Below are 14,561 nucleotides of genomic sequence, written 5' to 3' on the forward strand. Positions count from 1 at the left end.
CCCACCTGACACTTCTACCTTGACAAGCTAGTTAGAAAACTAATTTGACTGGAATTTTACCAGCACAAGTGATGCATGGAACTCTTTGCATGGTAAATACAATCTGTAGCAAGTTATTTAATACCTACTATAGGGACTTTTAAAGCTTTTTTGTTCTTGTTGGTAATTATCATCCCTGTGGGTGATAAATATTTCTCTTTTTCTATGGTTAGGGTTTAGACTTGGTTCCCCCCCTAAGGGTGGAAGAATCAGTAACAATTTCGTGTCATCATGAGACACATAGAACCCACATCAGCCCTTACTACATAGTTTTATTATATTGACTATGAACTAGATGATTAGTATTAACAATATGACCTTACAAAATACTGTCGGGATACTCACAAACCTGTCCAGAAATAAGATTATAAATCAGATTAAATCATAACACTCTAACTACATTAAGCACTAAGCAAAGGGAATCATAACCTGGTAGGGCACTTACTGGTTGATCAACCAAGACATTTGAGAAACCTGGAAAAGGGAGCCAAAACTCTGCTCATTTTCAGATCCCTTCCCAGTCACCCCTTCAGCAGCTAGCAGAAAAGGAATTGGGATGTCCTTTGTGTTCCATTATTTCCTGTGGTGCCCAAAACAGATGCTCATTTAAGACTGAGATAAACTATGCTGCAGATTAATACTTTGAACAGAAGTGGAGGAGAGTGTTCTACGTAAACATTTGCAGAAGTATTTCCACAATTTTGAACCAAGGGAGAGGCTGCATTACCCTCTGGGTGAAAAAACAAAATTACATTTCTTATCTGTATTCTTATTTCTCTATCTCGGAAATCCAGTGTTCTAGACAGAGGTCAAAACAGCAGAATGAACACCAAATATTTGATGAGGAAGCTCTAATATCTCACATTCCTAATTGAGAAGACAGTACTGCTAACTGAATTACAAAATTACAGACAGTATTGCTAACTGAAATGAAAGAACGCAAACATTTTTATATATCAACCTACAAATGCCCATAAGGCATCTCATCCCACTAAAAAATTAATTTCTTCTCAGATCATTCTGATTTGGAGGAAGTTGGAGGAACTAGCCATATTACAGAACACCTTATTTTTTCCCTCATCCAATCTGCAATTAGATAATATTTCTAATGATATGGATTTCAATTTTGTAATATGCTGAGACCAAGCCAAAGGGTACTTTATTTCAAAATTGTAAAAAAGAGAAAAGTAATTTTTTAATTTTTTAGTGCTGAGACCTTTAGATAAATGTGTTGGCTGGGAGTCAGATGGCAGACTTGTAGATGGCTACCCAGAAGGCTAATATTTATCTAACCATGTAGCACCCACCTATTTGAATAAGCCACAAAATCTGAAAGTAGATTCCCAAATTACTAATTTAATTGCCCCAACACAGAATCATTGGACTCAGCTGGATCAAGATTAATTGGGACAAAATATATAATGTAGAACTTCTCAAGAAAATTATTAGACATTCTCTATAGTTTTGAAAATTTTAGAAAGCACAGTTTTGATCATGTTCTGTGCATACAGTTACATAGTCTCCTTAATTTGAGAAGAGACTGAAAACAGAAAGAAGACTTCCCCATACTTACCAAGGCACACTTGAACAACAAACAACTTTGGCTAGTGTGTAAGGCTTTCTCAAATAGAAATATTGTTATTCACGTTAACTTTCCAACCCAAACAAAATGTCAGGTGAAATAAGATACACTCTCAGAAAAGAAAAATAAGCCATAGGTGGTGGTTTAAAAACAGGTTCACTGATAGCTGCAGCACCATATTCCATCACCTCAGAGCCACAGGTTGCCTTATAAAGAGAGTTACGTTGTAAGGCGATAATGGCTGCCATCATTCACTGACATGGTTAGAAACTAGGAGTTTACTCAGCACTTGTCACTCAAGTTAAATGGAAGGAACAGCTAAATGTTCTTTTGTGTAGGGACAGCTGAAACAAGGCTCTGAGTGGGAGCAGCATGCATATGCCCATGCAGATCTCTAGTTACAGGTTACAAAGCAATGTATATCTGGATGTATGAGACATGGGAATGTTTCACTTAATAATGAAGCTAAAAACCATGCAAACTATCAGTCTTCATGAAACAGTCTTTCATAGGGAACTCTAAAGTATTGTGGAGGAAAATAAACGTTACCTTAGTAAAGACTACTGAGGTCAAAAAATACCCAAATGAATTCTTATTAAGAAGCCAAGTAGAAAGTTGCAGAAACTGTTAATCAGAAGATACCAAACGAGTGCCATTATCAGAGTCAGTGTAACTGAAAATATTTTTGTATTTGATAAGACTGTTCACAATCAAAAGGCAGAGATGGTCAACATACGGCTAAATATGACTGGACATATCTTTCTATTTGTGGACTGACAGACAAAAGGAAAATCCCTAGAGGATGAACTCCTGCAAGCTTTAAGACAGCTTTACTATAGAGTTTGATGTGTGCAAAAGACACAGGAGGTCAAGTAATCCCCTTATGGCTAGAGAATATATAGTAAAAATTCTATTTGCTTGTAAAGTCTCTTTATTTCACTGGTCTTTCAGATAAAGTATTATGATTAAGTGACACATAGCCTTTAGTAGGACACACTGGTTTCTGGAATAGTACCTACTACTGGAAATCTGCTAGAAGGAAAAAGACTGAAATAAAGCAAAAGATCTGAAATAAAAAGAGAAAAAAGGCTTAATCCCTAAAAGTCACTCATTTTGGGGTGGAACATTCCTTCCACTCCTACCTTATGACTTTTTTCCCACCGAACTTAATCTGTTCTGCAAAACCTGCCTCTCTGTTGAATGGATACCTACTGCCAACCTTTATTCTATTTGGACTCCTGTTTTACAGGAAGAGGGGAAACACTTTCTTTTTCAATTCCTTTATGCTACCTGCAGGGTTTCTGAAGGGCTTCTAGTACTAATTCATTGGAAAGAACACACAATAGTATATTCTATCTCTAAAGAAGCCTCTGATGCTGGTCCCCATACTTAGGCACTCATCGCCACCTGAGGCAAGACTCCTAGGAAATTAATACAACTCCCAGAAGCAACACAAAGCTCAAGATAAGTTTAAGTTGTCTTCTGTTGTTGTTTCTTTAAAATAGGAACAACCACAATGAATGCAGTTTCTCTGAAAAGAAACCAAGTGTTTTCAGCTGCAACCCAGGAACAGCACAAACACAACATCAAGCAGTTTCTTGATGTTATTTTCAACTTCATTGAACAGAAATAAATCAGGCTGCCAAACATGGCAGTACTGAAATACAAATGAAACTACCCAAAATTGTATCTCTTCAGCCTGTGAATATACAAGTAGAATCAGGTTTTAAGACAGGAAAACCAGTACTGGCTCAAGATTATACAGGTGACATTTTTCACTGTGAATCAACAGTGAATCAATTTCCGGTCTTGTCTTAAGAGGAACGTACTTGTATTTTGGCCGTTCGCAGTATTTCAGATGAGCCATAAAACAGAATTCCTGAACACTTGTGCTTACAGATCATATTGCACTTCACAGCTGTTGTGTTTTACCCCAGCAGAGGGTGCATTTAAGCAAGTGGAAAAAAGCAATTTTCTTTTACTCATAGCTTAAAGTGCTTAGGGGTCTTTTTGAATGACATGTAACACGTACATATATTATATTTAAAATATATTAAATAATTCATAACAAATAATTATTAAGTCTACCTGCAATGTTTGTCTCATTTTTTTGTAGTTCCTCATGTGCCACAATGAACAACAGCATAATGCTGCAACTAGTTGGATGGAACAGTGAAGTCTGAGGAGTAGACCTAAATTTCACAACATTGTGATAAATAAGAGGTCAGTAAATCTGTGTAATGGAATTGCTATTATGATTACTTTTTAAAAGGAAATTTTTGTTTAATCTTCTACATTAAAAGAATGCTGAGATTGCAAAAGCAAAGCATTTAAAAAACAGAACATGCCTGAAGAAAAGCTATTCATATGGCTTTATTTCAACCTCCTCTGCATGACCTTTCCTCCATTCTTTGTTACTGTGTGCCACATTATTTGTTTCCCCAGGACCTACGTTTCATTACTGTATTGGATAGACTAAGTTTTGAAGATGAACTGGGTTTTTAAAATACTTTTATTTAGTGTTACTTAGTGCAGAGACTGTTGTCTCTGTCCCATGCTCCCTTTGATGCTGAAATTGGAAGGAGTGTGGCCAAGGTATGCACGCTTTGGGAACTGGAGGAACTTTTTAGGGAAGCAGAATGCCATTCCAAGGAGATGGATTTGTGCCACAAATAATTTTTCATCAATCTCCATAAAATTAAAAAAGACAAACAATTTGCCGTTCAGTACAAATTCTTCCCTTCCTAGGTTGTCATACACATCTACCATTATGGTAGTTAGGTGAAAATAAATGCAAAGCTTCCTCAAAAGTTCATGCATATCCTCTGTTGCAGGTATGTTCTCCTATGAAGTCTCATAAAGTAACCTAACTTTCACAAACTTTTTACTCCTCTGGCCAGTATAAGCCAAAATTCAGAAAGGAAATAGTCCACAATTATCTTTCTACTAATTTTTCTTTCTCTTAAGTGAAAAAAATCACCTTTTAATGATTTAATGTCAGCGTAAAAAAAAGACAGCAATCATTTTTTGTAAAACACAAACTAAACTGTATTTGAAGGAGTGGGGATTCCTACTGAATTGCACAGGATTAATGCCGTGAAGCAATTTTCAAATAAAACTCTTAAATAACATGTGATTAGTAGTTCTACACTCGTAACTGCAGTTGGACATGGAATGAATAAACAAATAAATTATTTGGGTGGAAACAAAATAACAACAAAGCCAGGTAGTTCTGTGAGCAACAGAACTTACGAATAACAGCATGGACATACTTAATGCTGCAGCCTTTTTCCTCAGCAGGTGCACTATTTTTCATGTTTCTGTTACACAGTCCATCTGTTTTCATGGATATTAGCATCTTTGAGGCCTCTACTTCTCCATCAAATTTGTTGGAAGTTGGCCAACAGGTTCAAGAATTATTGTGGGGGACAGACAGACAGATCATATGATTGTATCAACTTACAAAACTTCTCCTTCCTTACAAAAGTACGATAAAAATAGCAAATCTAGGCTATGGTAGCCTAGGAGATAGACAATTCCACAGCAGGGCACTTTCTGCAGTGAAGGCCAAGCCAGAAGAACACAGGAATTCAGTGTTCATGTGTAGCAGTAAGAATCCTCAAGCTGATAAACTGTCATAACATGATAAAAGAAGGAAAGAGAGCAGATAAAAATATGCCCAGTACTACATTAAGTATTAAAAATAACATTAAACAATTAGAGTATTTTAAATAGCATGCTTAAAGGAAAAGGAAATAACATCTTTTAATACATCATAATTACCTGTTGTTAGCAACTTTCGGTTAATTCTGTAAGAAAATCTCAAATAGGTCTTAACATAAAGAAGAGCTTGCTTCTTTGATTTCAGACTATAGCCTGGTAATGTATTGGTTCAGCAGCAGAACATGACAGACCAAATTAATTTAACTGCAATACTTCAAATGGAGCTTTATCAAGGATTGATATACCACAGTACTTCCAACTGTTATGAGCATGTGGTCATCAGCTCAGGTGCCATAACTCCCCTTTTAGTAATTCAGTCATGCTTTGAATACTCCAGTGCACCTATCTCACCTTTTATTTATTCATCAGAAGAGAAGCTGCTTGTAAAGAATGGCATCGTTTTGTTACAGGACAACTAATAGAATATAATATCTTCATTTAACTTCATTCATTGTGTTGTTCAGTCTGAAATCAAGATTAGGTCACAGAAGATAGCAAATATCTTATACAGCATTACCACCAAAAGTATCCTAAGCATCAGGCTTACAAGGGAGACCAGTACTCATTCATTCATTGAATCTTGTTCCGCATACAGGTAGACCCATGACATAATATAGCGCATTCAACACATTCACAAGCATGGAGTGCTTTTTTTCTCTCTCAAGTCAGTATCTCTGGTAATCAAGTAGCAGAAGCTACACCTACATTTGGTGCACTTACTTTATTGATAAGACGACTGCTGATGAACTCATTCATTTACACTGGACTAATGTTTTATATAAGCTAGTTATGTATCCTAACTTTCTCTTTTACTCTTATGTAACAGACACAAAATTCATATCCACCTTATTTGGTTAATGAATGAGATTCTCCAAATATAAAGTTACAGATATAGGAATTTTCACAATCTTCAATGGCATCACAAAGGACATGCACAGCTTCGCCAATTTAAGTCTAAAGCAACTAATCACAAATCACAGTTTACACTTAACTAACAAGAATGCTTTCATATCCAAAATATTGCAGTTAGAATTAAATTGTATAAGAAGTGCCATTATAAAAGCTGGAAAATACAATAACAACACAAGAAATGGTGAAACCATGAATTAAATTTCACAGTTGCTACACATGTTCAAGTAAGTAAACACTGTTTTCACAAAAGATTTTTCAACTGGAAATCAGGAAAAAAGGGAGGTGGAAGAAAAAAAAACAGCTAAAGAAATCTTTAACATTTAATTTAAACAGTTTAATATTCAAGATCTTTAAAAAAAAATGCTCAGTTATAGATAAAAATTTGGAATGAGATCACATTCCTTAAACAGTCCACTTAAAGTAGCAATATTGCAACAATTGAAGAATCAGCCATCAATTAGAAACTGTAAAATTTCATTAAACATATACTAATCATAGCAAGCACTGTAACATGACCCGCACCTATGCATGCATTTCATGTATCACAATATGACAGCGCTGCAACAGGGAAAACCGTCCTTCCCTTTTTCCTGGTGCCATCTTGAGGACTTAAAATGGAGGTCTTCAGAGACAAAATAACAGGGAAGAAAAAAGGAAGTTGCTGAAGCAGAAACGTAGAGATAAATATGAAGCATCTGCCTGAGGCAGACATGAATTCAAGACATGGGCATATGTGTTCAAAAATAGGTAAAACACAAATGCTAAATTATGGGATTACATTTCCACCTTGATGTCCTAGTGACTACGCAAAGTAGGCAAGCTTTACTTTATGACCTCCTAAGAAGCTCCTCAGTGGTATTACAGCCCACTAATTCATAGTTGCCTTGCATTTGTTCTAACTGTATTACATTATTATGGATGTTATTAACATGAATAATATGTAATAACCACAGAAGAATATTAATCCTTTGTGACATCACTCCATACTGCTCTAGAATGCTTACACTTTAATTACTATATATTTTTATATATATAAAGCTGTAACATCTTTACACATCTTGCCTTCCTGGCCATAGCTGACTTTGTTCCAACAGTGAATCACCTTAAAACCAACAAAATGGAAAGGAATGAAGGTAGTTGAACCATCAACATCACTAACAATGTCACAGGACACAGAGTTCAGCATAGATTTTACTCACGGTCTTCACAGAACTTTACAAGATGGCTTCCTGATTTAATTCACAAATGTGAGAAGACAAGTATTATACACTTATTCACCAGAGCTCTTCCAGCCTTGTGTCTTTCCTCCTTCCATTCTGACACCATTAATAAGTTCCATCCTGCCTTTTCTGGATCCTGCACCTCTCTTGTACTGTGTCCCTGTCCTGAACAACATCACATATGATTATTTTTATACTTACTTCAGAATTATTCATTCCCATGTACATTTTCCTCTCACTGCTATTTTTCCCCCGTTCTTTGGGATCAGAACCAACACAGAAAGATCGAGACAGTTGGGAGAGCACGTCTGATGACTCAGCATGGCTGCCTAGCACCATAAAATAATTTTTTAACTTTTAATGGACAATAGTTATGACTTATCCCAATTACCACCACTGGAATCATCATTCCATATGTTAATAGCTTCTTACAAAGTCCAAAAACTTTAGTCCATTTCCTTTACAACACCATTTTACCTACTTCTTAATCAAAACCAACATAACATGTCATCACATTTAATATAGATGACTCAGTCTGTCCTAGAAAAGCTGTCATTAATCTGTCTGATTAACGGTAGAAAAAGTAGTGAAAAATTTGAACGGCAATAAAATGTAAACATTCTCATATCAATTTAACAAAATCAAATTCAGTTAAAATAAGTTATGAAATGTCAACTAGCAGACTAGCTGCGTCTACTTTGTATGCACTTCTGCTGCACTTCTATTAAGGCAGAAAGAGAGACCTCCTCAAAGCAGCATGACAGATCCTAGACAGGAGGAGAGGTACAATAAGCTCAAGCTAGTTTTTCGTGTTCCTTAAAAGGCCTAGACTGAGGTTTAGGTACACTGCAGCCACTCTTGTGACTGCATTTTCTACATACTTACTGGAGCTAGCCTGAAACTAGCCAGCCCAAGTGCTGTGACCCATGTAGGCGTAGCTCTGATGAACCCAGCACAGGCAGAAAAACCTGCCTGAGAACCAGAATAAATATGCAATTACTTAATTGTGTCTGTACCTCCAGTCCCACAGACGTAGACATACCCTGCAGGAATCCCAGATCACTACAAAGGGGAGAGTGACTGCTGTTGAATGACACCCCTGAGCGCCCTTGGAATACCTCCAATATTGAGTGTTAAGCACAGAGTCAGAAGAAAAGCAGGAAACAACTTTGCCTTTATAGTGAAACCAGCTAATTTAAAGATGAACAGAGAAACCAGACCCTAATATGACTGTATCACATACTAAAATCCAATAAAAAGATAATACTTTTGGAAAAGCATTTTTAGTATTTGGTATTATTATTTTAGTTACCTTTTTTTTATATATTCACACACTTACACAATTCTTATTAAAAAAAAATATTTCATTTACAAGAAGGTGTCTCCAAGATCTGACTATTTACAATATCTTCTCCATTTTATGTGTTTCCAATTAAAAATTATTGACATTTTGGGACAGAAATACTTGCTCCAGCACAGAAAAATGAACTTTTTACACCAAATGGTTACAACAGATTGACACACATAACTCCTACCTGAGAGGGACACTGTACCTCACAAAGTTATTGTAATAAATCAGGCTCTAAAATACTAATTACAAGCACTGATTAAGCACTGCATTTTAAAAGAAGAATATTCTGCAAACTCCACACACACACACTTTCAAAGTAATGGGATGGGAACTGAGAATTGGTGTGCAGTGCCAGGTTGGCAACCTCGGAAGATTAGTGTATCAAATTCAAATAACTGGAGATTCCAGATGGCAATTCTTGTTTAAATGGATCAGAAAATCTGTAATCTCAGTATTTCCATAACTTTTCCATCATGTACAGTTTAATTGCCAGAATTTTTCTGCTTTGTTTGTTTCATTTGGTTGAAGAAAAACCTTATAGGGGGAAAAGGGAGAGGGGGAAAAAAAAATAAAATTATTATCTTGCAGATTTTTATCTAATTGTTCGATTAACAAGAAAACATAATTCCACAAAATACTTCAATAAACCTGTGTTTCCCAATGGATGGGTTCCACATCCCATAGATGAGAATCCAAAGTAAGCAGCCATGGCGAGAAGGTTTTTGTAATACGACAATCCCTTCTGCTTTCTCTCACAGTTGGACAAGCAGTGTAATAATAAAAGCTGTTGATCTTTAGGGGGTTTCTGTACACAAAAAAATAGTTCAAAGCTTACTCATAGCACTGCAGTCCCCTTTTATAGGTTAAGATATACAGTATACCAGTACCTGTAGAGACTGTCACTGATAATACAAGACAGATAACATTTTTCTTAAGAAGTGCTCCTGGGCTATTCAGGTAATCACAATAAATATAAAAGGAGATCACAAACTAGGTCTCCAATAATATCTCTGGTATGAAACTAATGAAGGGTGCCAAATTTCGGAGATACTGCTTAAGGCCTTTTGCAAAATCAGGATACATCTTCAGGACATACATGTATATCAAATGATGAGTTAATCCAGTTGTACAGACACCCATAAAACACAATAACATGCATTTCACCAGGTAAGCACACGCACTGTCACAGATGGATTTACAGAGCCCTAGTAAGGATTGTACTATAACTGCTACACACTTAGTGCTTTCCAAAACAGTGAGATTAAAGCTACCTGTAGCAGGTGTACACATACTATGACTGTTCTCCCAAGTGCAAAACAATTTACGACAGGCAGCACTGCATAGGCCATATGGTCACATTTCCATGATCATAATCTCCAGAGCTGGGCTTTTGGTTTTTTGGGTTTTGTTGGTTTGGGGTTTTTTTTGGGGGAAGGTGGTTGGTTTTTGTTTATTGGCTTGGTTTTTGAAAAGAAGAATATTAGGAGAATCTGTCTAAAATCTTACATATACTTTAGTCCCATCATGCTAGGAGTTACCATACACTGCACTTCCAGCTAATTTGAGACACTTCCAGAGCTTTTTCAATAAACAAATGCCTTGAAGTTTAACAGTTATTAAAAATAAATTCATTTTCTTATAAATACGTTCTGTAGTAAATTTCCTCTTAGATACCAGCACACAAATATTTGCAGAAAAAGGAGGGACAGACTCAAAACACAACATCTTCACCATACCTGCACAACATATGTACCTAAGACAACAGTTTCCAGGTGTGACAAAGTAAAAATTACAGGGAAAGTCACAGATCTATAGCTATGGAATTTCCAAAAGCGGTTTTTAACCAAAGAGGAAAACAAAGGATGAACAAGCTATTCAATGTGGATACAATTTGGAGAAGACCAATGGTTCCAGAGTCTGTTATCCTTTCTTCCACAAAAGCAAAAACTGAGCAGACTTAATTGCAAAGTTTACTTACTATGCAAGCTTCATCTACATCTCTTATTGTGGTACATATTATCTATGGCTGTCAATGAATGCACATGAATGTTCTAAAGGGGAAACAATCAAGACTTCTTACTTCATGAGTTTTGAAAGTGTACAACTACACTTTTTGTATAACATTAGCTCCATTAACTCCCTTTTTATGGGATTTTTTATGTTTCTGTTTCACAAAACATAATGATTTTACTGTATTTGTCCTAAACTTTATTTCTGAAGGAACTTGTTCAAGAATTTTAGGTCTCTCAAAATTCTTTCCTCCTTGAAATGTGAAGGAATGGGGTTCTAAATGTTTTTTATTCAGGGACCTTCATTGTCCTTGACTCCAATTATGCAAATCACATATTGCAAACTCCATTACTTGGTGCTTCAAACAGCTACAAAAAATAGCTATCAATGTGTAATACTCCAGATTAATGATGGTGATACTGCAATTTGTCTTAATAAATACATGTAGTTTCCTGAACTCTGCTTCTCAGCTCAGAATGGCATCCTACAGAATAACCTTGCAATCATATTTGGCAGAGGTTTCTGGATACTATGTCCTCCAAAAGTTGACCTTTTTGATGTTTTCCTTATTGATTCTTTTAGTTCATAACAGGACCAAAGGGAATATTACAAATCACACCATCCTTGCCACTTGGAAAAGTCTAGGAGACCTTTTGAGTTCCAGTATCTAGAAGGGGACAGGATGGACCCAGAGCATAAGTGCCCTGCCTTTTGCTCCTGCCTGTGCTTCCCTGGCACTAAAGGATGGCAGAACAAAGATAGTGGTGATTTAGGAACCTTGTAAGTTTCTGTGTCTCACTGCAGAACCTTTCAGGAATACTGTCCAAAAAGAGAGAGCTCACTTCCCCTCTCATACCCATGCAATCTCTTCATAAAAGTACTATGAAAACATGTTATTTGTGACTGCTGCCACAGTTTTCTTGAATAGAACTGAACTGAACTGAACTGAACTGAATAGAATAGAATAGACTATTTTCAGTTGGAAGGGACCTACAATGATCATCTAGTCCAACTGCCTGACCACTTCAGGGCTGACCAAAAGCTAAAGCATGTTATTAAGGGCATTGTCCAAATGCCCCTTAAACACTGACAGGCTTAGGGCATCAACCACCTCTCTAGGAGGTGTTTGACCAGTGTTTGACCACCCTCTCGGTAATGAAACGCTTCCTACTGTCCAGTCTAAACCTCCCCTGGTGCAGCTTTGAACCATTCCCATGTGTCCTATCACTGGATACCAGGGAGAAGAGATCAGCACCTCCCTCTCCACTTCCCCTCCTCAGGAAGCTGTAGAGAGCAATGAGGTTGTCCCTCAGCCTCCTTTTCTCCAAACTAGACAAGCCCAAAGTGCTTAGCTACTCCTCACAGGGCATGCCTTCCAGCCCTTTCACCAGCTTTGTTGCCCTCCTCTGGACACATTCAAGGACCTCCACATCCTTCTTACATTGTGGCACCCAGAACACAGTAGTCAAGAGCGTTGCTGTACTTTGTCATTGATCAACCCTTTACCCTAGATGGTAGGGATGGTAAAGACGGTTAAGTATATATCACAATTCAGCCAAAGATCTATTTCCAGTCTTAAAATTAAAATTACATATTTCTAGATTGAGTCCTGATGACTCAAACTTTGTCAAGTCAAGCCATAGATGAATGTATCATCAAAACAACTGATGCTTCTACAGAATTCCAACATTAATTATTCTAATCATGCTTAAGTGTTCCCATTGACAAAAAGGTCTTTGGATGTTCAACTTCAGTGGAAAAACCTGTAGATTTCCTGCATTTCTTTTTAAATTCTATCCCCTTTACTGAGAAGGCCTGAAGAAGCAGTATTTGTATCACTTAGCAGAGGGGAAACTACTAAATTAGTGTTTTTCCTGAAAAAAGTCAAGGAAGTGGTAAAGCAAGAGTGGCAGCAGGGGTCATTCACAAAATAAGTAAAAAGAAGAATGTGGTATATTTCCCAGCTATCTTAATTATTAATGATATTGGTATTATTTGATTTGCTGATTTGATGAAAAATGCTGCGAGTACAAAGAAAGGAATGAAGTCTCAGAAACACTTCCTGTACTTCACACAACTTCATCTGACCTTGAACAATGCTGGTGCAAAGAGCCCAGACAAATTAAATTTTACATTTACAAGAATTCCACACAGTGAACGTCTAAGAGCGTGAAAGCCTCCTGACAATTTTTCCAGGTTGTTCTCAAAAACAGGTAAAAGTTTCCTTGCTAAAACATCAATCAGCTCCCGATGGGAGTTACTTTAGATAGGCCTAAGGAATAAGAAGCTTCAGAATTATGGCCTTTCCGTCACAGTACAGCAGCTCAAGAAAAAAGACAAGAGCAAGGGATTAAGGAAGCTTAGATATTGTTCACAATTCAAATTAATCTTTGAGTAGATGATGGGTTATAAGTGACAGATGAATAAGGAAGTAGAATTTTCAAATAAATGTTGCTTCTGTCCCACAGCCAGGAGGATTTGCTTGGCTGAACTACAGTTTCCTCAGTGCCTGATGGATGCAAGGACCAACAACAAGGCGTAAATTTAAGCTAAAAAGCTTACCCTCATTAATGTAAGAGTTAAAGAAGAAACACGTTTTTATTTTCTTACTTTTTAAGCAGAAAGCTGCTAAGTCAAGAGAGCAAATCAAGCAGCTAAAAGTCACAGAAAAAAGGAGCACCAAATGCTAGTGCCTGAACTCTCCTAGAAGTCTCTTTTAGTCATCTGGAAAACCCTTCCATCAAGGGTAAGAGATCAGATAGGCGTGCTCAAATACCTGGTGTTATATGACGGCTCATCTATATTGTATAAGAGTAATATAATACACTTCAAAAAGCCTAAGTAAACATGAAGTATCCTATATGTAATTATCCTTTATGCAATTAATTAAAAAAATTAATAAGAAAATTTTTGTAAATGCATAGGTATTAAATTAGTCAATTGAGGACAAGCTTTATCTTTTTCTCTCCAAGTGTGCATAAATATCCTTGACACAATCAATGAAGGGAAAATAACAAAAAAAAAACCCAAAAAACCAAAAACAACAACCCAAATCAGTTAAAACTAACCACACGTATTTAAAAATGCAGAAAACCAAAATATGCATCGTTTAAGCAATCGTGTAGTGTATTTAGACAGCCTTTTGTCATACTGTATTTGTTGTGCTGTGTCAAAGCAAAAAATCTGTTGTAATAAGTATAATTAATTTAATAGATTTGAATGAAGCTGTCCAGGACAGACTTTTAAAGCTACTTTATTACATAGAGTAAGATAGAAGCAATATTTTTTAATTCCAGTAAAGAGGTTTAAAATATTTTAGTAAATACCTTTATGTTACAGGATTTTGTATTCCTTAGACGTAAATAAAACAATAACTCTGTAAAGCTCACAGAATAACTACATAAGCCATTTTACAAGGAGGATATACTTTTCCTATGAATGTATAAAGCTCTCCTTCAAGCTCTTACTAAATCTATTGATCTGTGAAACACACTGCACTCCAGGGAGGCAATTCACTTGACGTTATATATCAAATGATGAGATGAATAATGATCATACTATTTGGTAATTAAACATCTTACAAACCTTTTAACTGACTGAACGTCAGAAAGGTCAAATGAGATCAAACCTTTTTGTTGTTGTTGTTTTTAATTCTTTTCTTATATTAGCAATACAAAAGCCATATTTAACAGTAACTATAATACTACATGGCAAAACCAAATAA

At 36.2% G+C, this 14,561-nt stretch overlaps 1 protein-coding gene across 1 annotated transcript in view; it reads right to left on the minus strand.

Moving 5' to 3' along the window:
• The window catches only part of FOXP2 (forkhead box P2), a 299,007-nt gene that overhangs the window by 273,197 nt on the left and 11,249 nt on the right, over positions 1-14,561 (minus strand). The window lies entirely within an intron of this gene.

Source organism: Ciconia boyciana, chromosome 1, assembly GCF_034638445.1.
Source record: "Ciconia boyciana chromosome 1, ASM3463844v1, whole genome shotgun sequence".
NCBI lineage: Eukaryota > Metazoa > Chordata > Aves > Ciconiiformes > Ciconiidae > Ciconia > Ciconia boyciana.